Raw genomic sequence first — 16079 nt, 5'->3', positions numbered from 1 at the left:
TTTTTTTAGGCAAAGATAGCTCAAAATCCATAGACAGCAGCACAGCTAGAGATTTCATCACTGTACTAAAAAGAGGGAAATTTTGACTGTTATTTTCAGTGGACTTTGAGTTACAGATTGGGAAATAGGATGTGTTTGTTGTAGGATTTGAGATGCTTCGCAGTTCAATATCAAAAAGGACACTCCGTCTACATAATCCACATGACCCATACAAATCTACCTTTATTTTTGTGAACTCTGAACAGCCTGTGTGTCACAATCTCGCAATGTCTTGCCACCATCTACTTTTTTTCCAGCTTCATCAATTACTTTTTTTTTTTTTTTTTTTCATATTTGTTATTTCTGTGTGGTCTTGTATCCTGGCCATATTGCCAAAGGCTACTAGACTATAACTTACCCTGTATGAGAATTTCAAAAGCATTATACTCCATAGAAAATCATGAAAGGGTTCTTCACAGTCTTTGGATTAACTAATCAAAACAAAGGTAAAGGATCATGTTCCTCTCTCCCATGCTACTTTGAGCATATGCTTAAAATGCTTACAAATGGAAATACTGCTACCCAATACAACCACAACAAAGAACAGTGCTTTTAAAAGTATAGTAGAAATCCATATAAAGTGTTATGTACATAAACAACCACTTTTTCAATTTTCTTCATTTTCCACAATATTGGAAGTCCAGCACATGCGACCAAAGAGAAATTTCAAAAAGAAATTTCATACATTTCATGGTGTACATTCTTAAAATGGAAGTCAAAGTAGTAAATGCATATAGTATATTTGTGTTCATTGTAACTAGAGGCATATTCTCATTTGTAATTGTCATCCAATCCACAAAAGCATTTTTAGCATGTGCATGCTTGCTTACTATATTACAAAGTTTTAACATTAATGGTCCCATTGGGACTTTTACCATTGACTTCAAAGGGAACCAGATTAGGATTTATAAAGATTTGGCTAGTACCACTGCTTATTATTAAATACTTTCTTTTATGTTACATAAAACTTTGCCAGGCCTTAACCATTTAGGCTGGAATTCCATCTGCTTCATAGCTGCCTCAGGCTGAACTCTTCTGGAAAACTCCAAACAAAACAATTCAGCTCTTTTTGAGAGCAAGGACTGACTAGGCAAGAAGTCTAGGATAGGGAAACCAGGAAATGTGAGTGAGACTGGGATCACCTGGAAGAGGAAATTTGGCCTGGCATTGGCAGTAGTAATCTAGGACAAGGAAAACCTATGACAGAGAATTTAGACATACATGTTAGAAAAGGACCAAGCTGAGAAACTGGGCATAGGTTATTACAGAGAGGACAGTATTACTAGGACAAGAAACCATCAGTGGGAAAGATGCAGAACTGGGACATGGGCAATAAGTTAGAGAAACTGGAACAGGAGGCTATAATGCTGGAACAGCTTGTGCTATTGCAGCATTATCTTCTTTGGAGCTCAGAGCAGAGCCCTGAGCTCTATAACCTCATTGTTCATTCCTCCTGTGGGCAAATAGCCATAAAAGCTACCAGCAAAATTGCTCATTTTCCTCTACTACTTATCCATGCAGAGGATAAAAATTTACTAATCTTTCCCTTGACTTCATTAGTTTACATAATCATAAATCTTCTCTTTTATTCTAATGTCTTAAATAAGGGATATAATTATTCCAACTTCAATGACCTATACAGGTGTCAATATGAAACTATATCACAGAATTTCATTTTTCCCCGGTTCTTTCAAAAAAAAAATTGTCACATGCTTTCTGAATTCTCTGATTAAATGGGTATTAATTCACCTGAGGAGTGTCAGATTTAGGATCAGATCTAAGCAATTATCCATTTTTGACTACAGTATTCCTGCTGCTCACTAAACATTTCTGTAGAGGAATAGTAGTTACATATTTAAGAGAGAGCACTGCTACAGCCGTCACTGTAAACAACAACAAAAAATTAATTGCAAACCAAACCGGAGACCTCAGGAAATTAATAGAGAACTGAAATCTGGGATTATAGCCAGAAAATCCTACATAACTGTGAAAAATATGTCTGATTTATTTGCTTACGACTTGCATTCTGTTCCCTCTTAGAGAGTGAGAGGGTCAGGTCAATTTTTCAAGAAGGTAAGAGATTCCTTCTCCCTTTGGGAAGGAGATCATGTACATGGAGGAAAGTCTCACAAAGACTTTTAGAGAAGGACAGAGGAAAAAAAGAAGAGGAATGACAGCAAGAAACTCGGAACACATATCACTATGTGATAAAGGAATGGACAAACATACCTCTAAGACAATGGAAAGAGAAAATCCCTAGGGACCAACACGGACTATGTCATTTTTTTTTTTGCATAATTGACTAGCGGCAGGCTAGAACCTGCCTTCAGGGACATGGTAGAAAAGGAAATGTGACCTTTTTATTTCACAGGCCAGAACTTGCCTTCCTAGACATGGTGAAAAAGGAAATGTGGCCTTTTTATTTCTGTTCACTTTCTATTTCAATTTTCTTTAAAAAAAAATAATAATAAATCTAATTTATAATCATAGCAATCCCTAGTAATCCCCAAAATACTTAGAGATTTGGTGGGGTAGCATTAAGGTTTGATTTGGTTAGATATGTAATATTATTTCTGTTTGCTTCAAAAGCCTTGGAGAGCTCAAAATAAGCAAAAGATCTAGGCAGAGTTGGCTGAGAGATCAAAGATCCAAATCTGGGGTTAGGACATGATAATGAAATGAACTTTTCAAGGACAACTACTGATTTTGCACGCATTGCTATTTAAACAGACAGATTCCATAGGAAGAAAACTGATAGGTCTACTCTTATCCTGGCAAACAGTATAATCCCAGCTATTCCCTAGAGTTTGTGCTGGGTATCACATGCTGGCTCTTCAAAGGTGTAGCTGCATTGCTCTTACCCAGTCCAGCAGGAGCTCTTCTTCATCTGAGAACTCGAGATCTTATTTAGGGGCATCCTGAGGACTCAGTGAAATGCAAACAAAATCAATGAAAGCCAGGATTGTGGACTTGTACCTGTCATTCTGTCATTGAGGGCTGTACAATCATAGCATGAGTGAAGTTTTAAAGAACTCTTGTTAAACATGCAATATTAACAGATATGTTTGACCTTAAGCTCTTTCTGCTTCAGCTTCTCCTCTTGCCAGAGAGGTTTGAACATAAAATTTGTGAATCTTTTGCAAGTCTTTGATTCCATAGATGCTTCCCACAGTGAACTCCAGGAGGGAATTATTAAGTCTTTTTAATGTCTGAATACTGTGCAATGCACAGAGCAGAAAGCCATCCAGGGAACAAGAAGAGAATAATACCTGAACCAGTGGTCCATTATGTAATAAGTATTTTTCCTGCACTGAACAAAGGAAAGTCCTGCTGAAAAATAGCATATGTAAATGTGATTGGTGCCTCCACATTATAATGCCTGAAGTCAGAGGAAGTGAATTCATTCTGTGAAAAGAAACTAACCCTTACATTTGAGTGCTTGATATTGAAGTTAAATAACATGTTTTTAAAGCAATTTTCTTAGGAAAAAAAAAAAAAAAAAAAAAGAAAGAAAAGCTTCTGTAAAATCCATGCAGAAATGTTCTTTGTATTACTAACACAAATATGAAAAAAAAAAAAAAAAGGAAACTGTTTAAATACCCCAGATGTTGATGACTGAAGAAATATTTCCATTATACAAGTGAAGATGTCTCTTAAAGTTACAAATTTGCATATGGACAGAGGGAAAAAGATACACTGTATTTATTTTATTTTTCATATAAGTGCTATATATTATCATTTAACATAAGTTTTCTGCTGAAAATGCACAATAAAATTAAATTAAAAAAAAAAAAAGTGAAACATTTATGTCTGAAATTCTGGGTTTCTGTAGAGATTACATATTATTTTATACAATCCTGGAAATCCCAGACAAGCTTTGTTGTCCTATTTACCATTATCTGTGCCTCTAGATTAGAAGGAAAAAGTCGTATAGGAAAAAAAGGCAAACTTAAAAACCCCTAGTGCCAGCAATAACTACTACTCTGGATCTTTTCACTCACTTGAATAGGAACCAGTACAAAATAATGGATAGAGAATGATTTTAGGACTCAGTGATGTCATTAAAAATCCCAACTTGGCCATTGATTGACAGGTTAAGTGATGTTGATCAACTCAATTATCTTCTTCTGCCTTGCTTCACCTTGAAAATAGTGTTATTAATGTATTCCATAAGGTATTGGAAGACCTCATGATAAATATTATAAGAGCTTTGCTTTCTTAAAAGCTACTATTGAAATGATCAGCTGTAATTACATTGCTGCTGTGTGTTACATTGAAATGTGGGCATTCTGATACCTATTTACCTTTTCTCTCATCCCTCCTCTCCAACATACACCTACACATCATTTTAGCACATATAAAAATATGTTCATGAATCTATCCCCACACTCCTGCAGGTCAAATGGCTTCCCCAATACATAACTACAAAAGAATCAGTTGTCTTAGCAGATGCTTGAACAATGTGGCTTTTCAGTTCACATGATATATGAGAAGGAAAACTTTCAAAATACATTCCCTAGAGTCACCATTTAATAGAGCCAAGTCACAGATACAAATGGCAATGACACTAACACTGGTAGCTTTGTCTCTTGCTTTTGCTCTGAAATTATTTCAAGACATGATCCTATGGTGATAACAAATGCCATGAGAAACTATTATACTTGGAAGCGGTGGCAGACACTATGTCATTTGTTGCCGCAGCAGGAAACTCCTGAGTATACCCAAGATGAGGTATCATAAGACAGACAATTCAAAGTGAATCCTATGTGCTGTTTGTAACTCACATACACAGCACGTCTTTTGCAGCGTGAAACAAAGCCATTTCACAAATATAACAGAGCCTGTTGCATAACTTTCATACACTTGGTAAAAAGCCAGCTATTATTTTTGGAAAATTACTGTTGGTAAAAACTTTGTGCAATAACATCTTCGGCATGAGGAAGCAATGCTCATCATTTCACTTCATATATAATTGATATTCAGTACACAGCTTTCCGGGGGCCTGTGGTAAGCCACAGTTCAGATACTGGACTCTGTGCATGGGGAAATGCTAGCTTGGGGCCTAGGGAGAAAACAAACAAACAAACAAACAGATCAAAACAAAAACAAAAAACGAATGAACAAACAAACAAACAAAAAACACGCATGGGAGTGTCTCTTCTTCCTTTGAAGCAGGGACAGTCTTAGCACAGGTAATGCACAGAAGCCGCTGTCACTGTCTCCCAGCCTCTTGTGAGCTGAGGGAGCCCATTTTAAAATAAATAAATCCATGTGCAACATATTCATTCACCTTTCCTCTCCCACACCCTCTTGGTAGCAGAAGAGTATGAAAGGAACTTCATCACTGATGGACACATCTTCCCATGCCTCTCCTTCACATTTCTTCTTTGCTGTTCAAAATTCATTACTGACCAAAGAGTCAAACAGAGGTCTGCTGTGCTGGATGCCTGGATAATAACTGGTCTAGGTTTTGTAATCTTTGCACACTACTGCAATGGGTCTCTGTGTGTTCTTGCTTCTGAAATTAACAGTTATATCCTTGTAAATCCTCTGGTTTGTTAACTGGAGGGAATACCCAAAGAAGGATCTTGGCATATGAGATGAAGGTGAAGCAATATGAATTACAGTAGATGTTAACCCAAGCAATTTAATTAATTTATTAGTTAACTTAATAATTTCATTCAGACATGGCTTAAAAAAAATAAAAAATAAAAAAAATAAAAATTACTTTTAAAAAATATTGACATTTTAATTCTCTACTGAGAGTTACAATGCTTCTTAGTAATGTGGCATTAGGATCTGAGCAAGCAGGCAGTGGAAACTGTAGATCAGTCATCTGTACACAGATAGTGGATTGAGAATCTTGGCTAATATGAAATATGAAAACAGCATGATTTTCTCTCTTTTGTAGCTTGACAGCAACAATAATACTGTGAGAATTCTGATACCACAGCTTGTCATATGTGAAGTATTTATTAGACATTTTCCTTCTACACAATGAGTATTTGAGTATTTCTAAAGTGAGTAGTAACTGAAGAGATCAGGAAGCCATTAAACTATGAATAAGTATTTGTCAGCATCCAAGTTACTGTTTTTACTTCTTTCCCTTCTGTAAAACCTTTTTTTTTTTTTTTTTTTCATAGAAGTCTACATGCCATAACCACTTCTGAATATTTATTCCTGGATCTGTTTTCTCTCTAGCAATTCCTCCCACTGATGTATTTATAAAACACTTTATGTTTTTTAATTCTTTTGCCTGGCAGGAATATTTGGCTATGAATGACTTCAGTGTCAACATTCCTGCAAAGTTTTACACTTCTAAGTCAAATGCAAATATCTGACATTTATTTGAAAAATCTATATGAATACAGGGAACTCACTATTAACAACAACAACAGAAGAAGAAAAAAGTTACCAGAGTTTTTCATTTGTAGGAGACCCAAAGCATCGACCTATCAATGACACAACAATCTCACAAATTACTTGTTTTGGATTATTAGCATCCTGACCTGGGACAGCATTGTGTTGTACACTGCAAAACACATGAAACTTCCACAAAGAATAACAAAAGAATTCCTTTTTGATGCTTGTAACATATTACATTCATCATCGCTGTATTTGCTGCAACAGTCCTGAAATTGCTTTAGGATGCAGCATAATCTTTGCTGAAGATTCAGCTCTATCTATCTGAGAACTCACTGTACCAAGTTCCTTGCCAATTATGTGAAGTCAGATTACTACTTCTGTCTTCCCAACCCTTAAGCAATTCTTCCTAATTTTTAATGCCTCAAGTCTTTTTCAGGCCTTACCGTACAGCTGTACAGTTGGATTTTCAAGTACATCAAGGCTTTGAGAGACTATCAAAACAGTAATTCAGATGTTTTTTTTTGTTGTTGTTGTTGTTGCTTTTTTTTTTTTCCTCTACTTGTCTGTTCCCAAGAACATTGTATCATTTGTCAATTTAGCTGAGGAAAGGTGTACTTAACTTACTAGAAAGGAAAGTCATGCAACTCCATGTGAAATAGTTATTCTTTTAAGGGATAAATTGAGTCTAAATTGCAGATGTTCTTATGCTTTCACATGTAATTTGCAACACAGTTTTGCAGGGAAACAGGCTGTTTTCAAATAACTTTATTTAATAAAAGACTATTTGAAAAATTACTTTCCAGAGGCTGCTATCAGAAAAGCACATTTGCACCAATAGCCTGTCAACTTTGTTGTATTGTAAATTATCCAATTCCCATTAGAACAGATGGAGTGTGGCAATTAGATGATGCCTCATATAGGACCATCTGAATTTTATTAACTGATGCCTTTGCTGAAACTAAAAGCTGGAGAAGGCACTGAAGCATTTCTGCTTAGTTTGATCACACCTTAAATGAGATCCTTCATCTTAGTTTTGTCATTAAGGGTAAATGCAATTATGCTGAATATTTATTTTAATGAACTGCCATTAAATTGAATAACTCAAGTGTTGAAACTTCTGTCATAGAATACAACATTTTTGTAAAGATTTTGTAAGAAAGATTGACCGTTCCTAGTCTGTTCTTTTTAGTGACTATGTTGCATCGCCAATAGCCCCATCAGGGATCTTAAAGCATGGGTTATTAAAGCATTTTAACATGGGGTTTTACAATTTCACGGTTCTGTGACGGGACTTTATCAGACACTCTAGATTTCTTATCCTCTACATTTTTTCCAAGTTTTCAGCCACACCCAGCCATTAGTTCAGATATCCCACCTATTAAGGTTTCTGATCTGTCATTTTGTTTATCAAGGATCCATTTTCAGAGGCTTTTCTTCTGAAATATACCTTAGATAGCATTTCAGCCATAACCAGCTTGTAATGCAGAGATAGCTGGAAGGAAAGTAGCGTAGAGCAGCAGAGGAAGAAATGGAGGATAGATGGAAGAACTCTTTTTCTTCAGTTTTCTAGGGTGTGTTCATCAGAAGGGTCCATTGCATATAAAGTTCTGGAAGCATTCTGAAAAAGGTGAAAACCTCTTTTTTCCTTGCTGACACAAGGTGTTAGATTTTTGTTGGTGGTGTTTGTGTTTTTCTTTGTTTTGTTTGGCTTGGTTTGCTTGCTTGATTTTATTTTATTTTATTTTATTTTATTTTATTTTATTTTATTTTATTTTATTTTTTTCCTGTGCAAGCATCGGAGAGCACATCAATAGCTTGTGACTTAAAAGAATATATATCAAGGCTATGACACTGTGCTCTCATGTTTTTGACATTTGTTCAAAGTACATGTAATGTACATCTTAGTCTTCAGTCTTGCACACAATTCCTGAGAATTTACTAAGCTATTTAACTGATAGTGTAAGACTAACATAATTACAGTACTTCTATTACAGTGCTTCATGATTTATATTGCATATATAAAGAAAAAAATGCAGAAGTCATTTTAGCAGGTATAGTTTTATCGAAGTAAGTTAAAGAGAATTGAGTGCATCTACATGACAGAAAGTTTAAATAGGAAAAAACAGCTCAGATTCTAACCCTAATAAAGTAAGACCAGAACTGATTTTTAGAATTTTACTTCATATTGCTGCATGAAGCAAAACTGTCCCAAACCTATAGAGAAATAGTGGATAGAAAATTAACAAATTTGAAGCAGTTTGGAAATTTATAATAAATCCTTAAGAGGTATGTGGCATTTAGCTAAACACTAAAGACAGAAGTAATACATTTGGGCTATGATATTTCCATTCTTTTGCACTGGTAAAGAAAAAAGTTGAAACTTACTCTTTTTTGTTGTTTTGTTTTGTTTTGTTTAATATGGTGATTTATCTTCCCTTTGCATTTATCCATTTTCCCCATCTTCTTCTCACCTTTTGTCAGATGTCACACACAGAGTATTTTGACCCTTTTAGCCCTGTGGTAGTATTACAATTTCAGCAGGAGGAAGTAGGAATGATTTACTGAGTGCAGATTTAGACTAGCTCCTCAGAACCTTGCTGCTTCTCTTACAAAGTTAAAGTGTTCCAGGATGATAGGCTATCTAGATAGGAAGGAAAGCTGTAACATTACTATCTAGATAGATCCAAACCTAAATTTATTTCCTGGCTCTGACAGAAGTTTCACAACTTTGAATGACTCAGTCATTATGAGCCTAGTTTCTCACTTGTAAGAGACTGTTTCTTTGACTGTTTGTCATTGTGCTGACAGTTGAATCTCTACATGTCTTGACATCAGAGATGTACATTGTGTAGGAGTGTAGGCAATACTTCTGTTAACTGCCAGACGGGAGAGCAGTAAAGAACACCTAGCTTGTGGGTTGTTTTTTGTTTTGTTTTGATGTAGATTTGTTTTTGTTTGTTTGTTTTCAGATGTGGTGGGGGTGGCTCTTTTTCAAGTTTCCTGTGTGTGTGTGTGTATGTGTGTGTGTAAGAAGTTTTCAGTTAGGCTGAAATATATCGTCCCCCTGTACTCGGCTCTGGTGATGCCGCACCTCGAGTACTGTGTTCAGTTTTGGACCCCTCGCTACAAGAAGGACATCGAGGTGCTTGAGCGAGTCCAGAGAAGGGCTACGAAGCTGGTGAGGGGCCTGGAGAACAAGTCTTACGAGGAGCGGCTGAGGGAGCTGGGCTTGTTCAGCCTGGAGAAAAGGAGGCTCAGGGGTGACCTTATCGCTCTCTACAGGTACCTCAAGGGAGGCTGTAGCGAGGTGGGGGTCGGTCTGTTCTCCCACGTGCCTGGTGACAGGACGAGGGGGAATGGGCTTAAGTTGCGCCAGGGGAGTTTTAGGTTGGATGTTAGGAAGAGCTTCTTTACCGAAAGGGTTGTTAGACACTGGAACGGGCTGCCCAGGGAAGTGGTGGAGTCACCATCCCTGGAGGTCTTTAAAAGACGTTTAGATGTAGAGCTTAGGGATATGGTTTAGTGGGGACTGTTAGTGTTAGGTCAGAGGTTGGACTCGGTGATCTTGGAGGTCTCTTCCAACCTAGAAATTCGGTGATTCTGTGATTCTATATACAAAGTCCAGGGACATAAAAATTCCAGAACAAGTAGATCTGCCAGTTCTGGAAACAGTGGTATATTTATTACAAGAAAAAAAAATTTTAGGCCATTGTTTCAGGCCTCCTCTTTCTCTTCATCATTTTATTTTAAATTTATATATATATATAGTATATATATATATATATTCTGAGAAGCTGTAAATTATAAGGGCCTATTTTAAGACATAAAGATAATCTGGTTTGGTCTTTGCCTAACACAGGCCATAAAAAAACACCAATAATTCTTGTAGTGGAACATATCATTTTCCTCTCCTATGTAAGTGAATGCTGTCAAGCTCAATAATTTGTACTTTACTAGAGCATAAAAACATCCTGTCTCAATTTAAGGAGTCCTAGAGATGATGAGTTTCCTTCTCCTTGGCAATGGATGATTACTATCACTGCATAACAGGTGTTTCTAATTTTCATTTTCAACCAGAAACAAATCTGGGGTTGTCATAGGATATGGATGAGTATGGCCTAAGAGTTTGTCACATCCACAACAAGGGACAAAATGTTCTACTTTATATCTGTGTGTACGTCTTTGCTCTGCTGGCTTTTATAAATAGTTTTTTTTTTATTATTTTATTTATTTTTTTTATTTTCTTTTATTTTTTAATGGTTGGCTCCACTTCAACTCTTATTTTATTTTTATCCTATTTCATGGTAAACCACACTTAAATTCATCCCTTTCTCAGACCTCTCAAAAGCTGTCCCAAGACACAGAAAAAATAAAGCAGAAATTATCTAATATGTCTGTGATGCAACAGTCAATTGTGTGTTGATGTTGTTTCCTACTCATACAAGAGTATGTGTTAGGAGAAAAATTATGGCAGCACTGTTCAGTTCTGAGATTCATGATTATCTGCCTTGTGAGCTAAGCATCTGCCAAGCATAAACTACCCACTTCTGCAAAACTCACACTGGGACCTCAACTACCAGGGACATAAAAATTCCAGAACAAGTAGATCTGCCAGTTCTGGAAACAGTGGTATATAAACTGGTCATATCTAAAAAAACTGGTCATATCTAAGTCTGCCTTGACAGCATGAGGCACATGGGATCATGGAGTAGAAGAGTCTCAGCACATGAAATGCCAGAAATATTAGTGCTGTAGCAAGGAAACTTGAAACGGGAGAAAAACAAATAAAAATGCATGAGTCATAACAAGTCAATTTTCAGTACATTTCAATAATCTGGTGTGTTAAAAAATAAAATAGCACCTCTCCAACAAAAAAATACAAAAATAAATAAAAAAAAATCCTACAGACGAAGTTTCCCTATAATCTTTATTAGTTGGTGGTTTTCCATTCTCCATGACTTTTTTTTTTTTCCTGTAATTCATAAAATCATGCATTTTTCATAAATCAATTTCTAAAAGTATTGATTAAAAATCTGTCTCAGTACTGTAGTAGCTGCACTAATAAACTAAATCTGTGTCTATAGCTGTTTGCCATAGACACTGATTGTGAGTCAAAATGCTACTTGGGGAGTGTCATAGCCTAAAAACAAACGAAAACAAAATGAAACAAAACTATAAAAAACTATACTATCACTACAAAAAAAAAAAGGAAGTAATGTAGACATTAAAAAAAAAAATAGCTGGAAATCAGAACAAAATGTTTTACTTTTATGCAGAAAATAAGGAATATAAGGATATTCCTACTTACTTGATGGACACATTTCTTGCATACTACTCTGCAGTTCTGTTGTCATTCAGTAAATTCACATGTGAAGAGTTTTTTGAGACCAATCCGTGATTTAAAACTACAGTGTTGCCAACCCAATAACTAAAAGACTTTAACAAGACTTCTTCACCATGACATTAGCTTAAAGATCGTAAAAAGTTATTGGTTCTGAACTAGCTTCTCATGTTTGAAAAAAAAAAAAAAAAAAAAAAAAAAAAAAAAAAAAAAGGGGGGGAATTTTTTTAAAACAGTTCTGCAAAATCAAGAAATTTATTCCCTTCCTCACTCCTGAAAGTAGAGTCCCATGTAATCACAAAACTTAAGAAATTAGATTATCAGAAGATTACAGTTCATAACACATTCTCTTGCCATCCTCACCAAGGTATTGTTGAAGAAGAACACTCATTTTACAGCAGAAGCTGTGAAATGGCTTTGCTTCCCCTCCGTAGTCATATATAAGCAATCTCTCTTTCCTAAAACTCATGGAATTTTACAGCAATGAAACAGTTACACAAGCACAGGACTTGGCCTTTCCCTAAATGCCTATGTTGCATAGCTCAAATATTGACTTAACTACAAACACTCTTGGCCTGTAATTTTAGACATCAAAACCAAATACACAAAATATGTCTTGGAAAAGAATACTGAAAACAGCAATAATATAAAAGTGGTTAATCTTTATAGAAAAGAATTATACATTTTTTCTTCGAAACAATTGAGCTAAAATTTATTTATATCACTGGACTTTTGTTAAGAAATGAAAAACAACTGAATACCTGCTTGTTAATACAAAGTCCTCCCAAAGAAAGGGAGTGTTCAAATTTACAGAACAAAATTGTTTACATAGTAAAATAATAATCCAGATGGCAAAAATATGCAGCCCTCAAAATGGTCAATGTTACAAGGAAAGTTCTGCTTCTTGGGGTCATCATCAGTAACAGTTTCATGACTATTTCAAGCTCTCACCTTTACACATATTGAACAGTTTAGTGAACATTAGCAAATCCATGTATTGCTAACCTACTGTTCTAGAAATATGTGACTGTGCAGTACAGCCCTGGGTTTATGATTGACCTGGCTCTTTTTGACATGAAAAGACCAGAAAAGAAATAGTACTAATTCATAATTTTGTTGGCAGAATTCAGTGCAACTATAAATTAAGAAATACTTCAATTAAGACTTATGTTACATAAAACGACCTTCTGATCCACTTAAACTTTTCATACATAAAACAAAGTGAAGGTCAGGGCAATTTACTGTATGCAAACTAAAAGACTTGGTGAACTGGGATTTAACCTCCTCTCCAAGAAAGTCTATATACTTATTTTATGAATATTTGAGCAAAATAAAATATGAAGTAATTGTAGAGTAGCTACTTAATCTGCAGTTTAAAACAAATACATGTATTCAGAAGTCAGAAATAAAACAGATCTGATGCAAAATAAGAATGAACATAAAATGAAAGCAAGATATTTTATGTTGGAAAAAATCTAAAAAAAATCTGATCTAACCAACTGAATAACTCAAAAAAAAAAAAAAAAAAAAAAAAAAGTAAGGCTGATATTTAGGTAAAGTGTGAAGAAGATGAGTTGAACCAGAAATGGGGAAAATGGCAAAACAAGCTTTATGTTCACATAGACAACCTCCCAAAGAATTTAAATTACAGTGAACACTGCATATATATATATAATTTTTTGTCGTTAGAGTCTAGTACAAAAGGAGTATGTACTCCTTGTAGGTCATGAGTGACAAAAGCTCTCCAAATCAAAAAGTCCCTGTCTAACATTATGCCTAACTACTTTCTCATTCAAATAACTCATTTTCCCTATAATCTGTAACAGAGTTATTGACATATTATTCTCAGGACTGCACTGGTAAAGTGCTCAGATGCCCTTGTGTACTCTTCTATGCACTGTGGAATGAAAAAAAAAAAAAAAAAAAAAAAAACCATAGAAAATAATTGAAATAACTGCTTGACTTTCTGCAGTTAATATTATAATCTCCCTCCAACCTTCATAGGATCAAATGGAGCTTCAGGCTGCCAGCAAACTTTTTGTACAAACTGGGCTTTTTGCCTTTATTCTTTCTTAACTGGATCCTAACAGGAGTTATTCTTAACAAAGTAATCTTCCTCTCCCCCACCAAAAAATTCCTGTAAAATGCTTGCCAATGAATGGACTGAAATCACAAATTAAGTTTTCAAATATTTACATGAATTAAAATCTCATCCAACAGGCTAATCAAACAAAATATGCATACAGTTATTGCATAAGTCAAAACCTGCATTTACATGCAGAAAGACTACATTTCCCACCTTTACCAGGGATTCAGCTGACAAAGCTAGCACAGTCAAGAGTTTCTGTCATTCATACAGCAAATGTTTTTTGAAAATGGAATGATCACTGATCAGCTTTTTGAATGAATCACTGATACAAAAAACTTCAAATTCCAGTTGAATGAGATAGAAAACTAATATGAACACTAATCAGATTTGAAGCTTGAGATTTTTTTTCTTTTTTTTTTTCCTGAAAAACAAATTTATCATAAAATGTAAGCACCTAATTCATAATTCAGAAAAAGCAAAATACTGCCCAAACGTAACTACATGTTCTTATTTGGAAATGTTTCCTGGGTGAAACCTGAAGGCTAGTCAAACATTACAAAGAGCTCTCATGAAAAAAAAAAAAAAAAAAAAAAAAAAAAAAAAAAAAGTGAATAGATTCCAGTTGGACCTGATCTATTGGACATGAAAGGCAGCCATAAATTTGATTCCAGAAATTCAGTCTGCAAGCATCTCTATGAAAATCTCTGTTTGATGTAGGGCATATAAATGAAATATTATAATCTGTTAAGTATTAGAAAGAAACTATTTCTGTGTGTATTTTCTATCCCAGCAAACCATTCTTTGTAAGACAATCATTTCAGTCATGGAAAGTTCTGTTTGAGAAGGGACTATAAGACTTTGATATAGTGTAACATACTCTGGGTTGCTTGTTGAAATGAATAAAAAAAAATGACAACAAAATAACTTTGGAATGAGACTATTACATTTTACAAAATGTTGTATAACAAACAGAATCAAAAAATAAACTACATTCATTTGAACACATTTCAGATTTTATAAAATATCAAATAATTTAGATGCTTTTCAAATACTATAGTAAAATACCCAGAAGGATAAACACCACACCTCTAGGAAAAGAAAATATTATGCATATAATCATGCTGAGCATGCAACTGCAAGTTTACCTAACTTGCAAGACCAGAAAAGATAGGTTTAGAAAAAAGTCCTTTGGATTAGAGACTTCTGTTCTTATGTGCATGTACAACTTGCACTATTAATGAACATATTCATCATTAGCAAGGATATTTTATTTTAAAAAATAAAGTTTCATGAGATGAAAGTGGAAAAAAAATATATTTATATTTAAACAGAACGAACAGTTGAGAATATTAAAAAGTTAGCAAGGAATGCTCACATATTACTAAAGAAAATACAACATGCATCACACACAAAGTAATTCAAGTTACTATTTGCTTAAAGCTAAATACATCAGAACATTGCTGAATTAGGTTCATAAATCTAGATTTTTGTCTCTCCAAAGCAATGAACACAATTAGGCAATCAGAAGTAGAAATGGTATGATTCTGTAATAATGATTTGTTACATTACATCTGTTTATGTCTTTGCACAGTTGGAAATATGCAAAAACTAACAAATGATGATTCTGGGCATGTAGAGAAATGAAAAGCCTATTAATCTTAGCAGCCTAAAGCTGCAAGTTGAAATTCACAGACATGAGAGCTTCAATCTGTCAGTATCATATAATAGAATATCCTTTGTCAGCAATCTGTATGTATATATGGAACATAAGGCAGCCAGTAGAAGAAATCCTGAATGTACAATCTGAAGATAAAGATATTATCTCTTAGTCTGAAGTAATAGAAGTTTTTTGCGACTGTTCAGTTTTCCAGGGGAAGAAAATAAAATAAAATATAATAACACTGCAATTTTTAAGCATATAAGTGGATATTAAATACTGTAAATTTACATATAATAAAATTACAATTGTATTTTATATTTGCCTTGTAAATGAAAGAATCATCATGAAGGAACTTAAGCAGGTAATTAAATTGACTCATTTGCTTTCATCAAATTATAAAAGTATATAGTAAGTTGTGCAAAAACATGAGAGTGGGGTATATATCTTCTTCCATGGAAATTTTCATAGTTATATCGGTTATAAATATATATGTGTGTTATTATTTAGGTATGCAGGAGCCAGTGCACTTTGTATTAGCCAAGTGTCAATATTGTTTCATTTCAGTATTGTTAGCCCAGATGACA

Source organism: Oxyura jamaicensis, chromosome 1, assembly GCF_011077185.1.
Source record: "Oxyura jamaicensis isolate SHBP4307 breed ruddy duck chromosome 1, BPBGC_Ojam_1.0, whole genome shotgun sequence".
In the NCBI taxonomy this organism is placed as follows: Eukaryota; Metazoa; Chordata; class Aves; order Anseriformes; family Anatidae; genus Oxyura; species Oxyura jamaicensis.
This window is presented reverse-complemented; position numbering follows the sequence as displayed.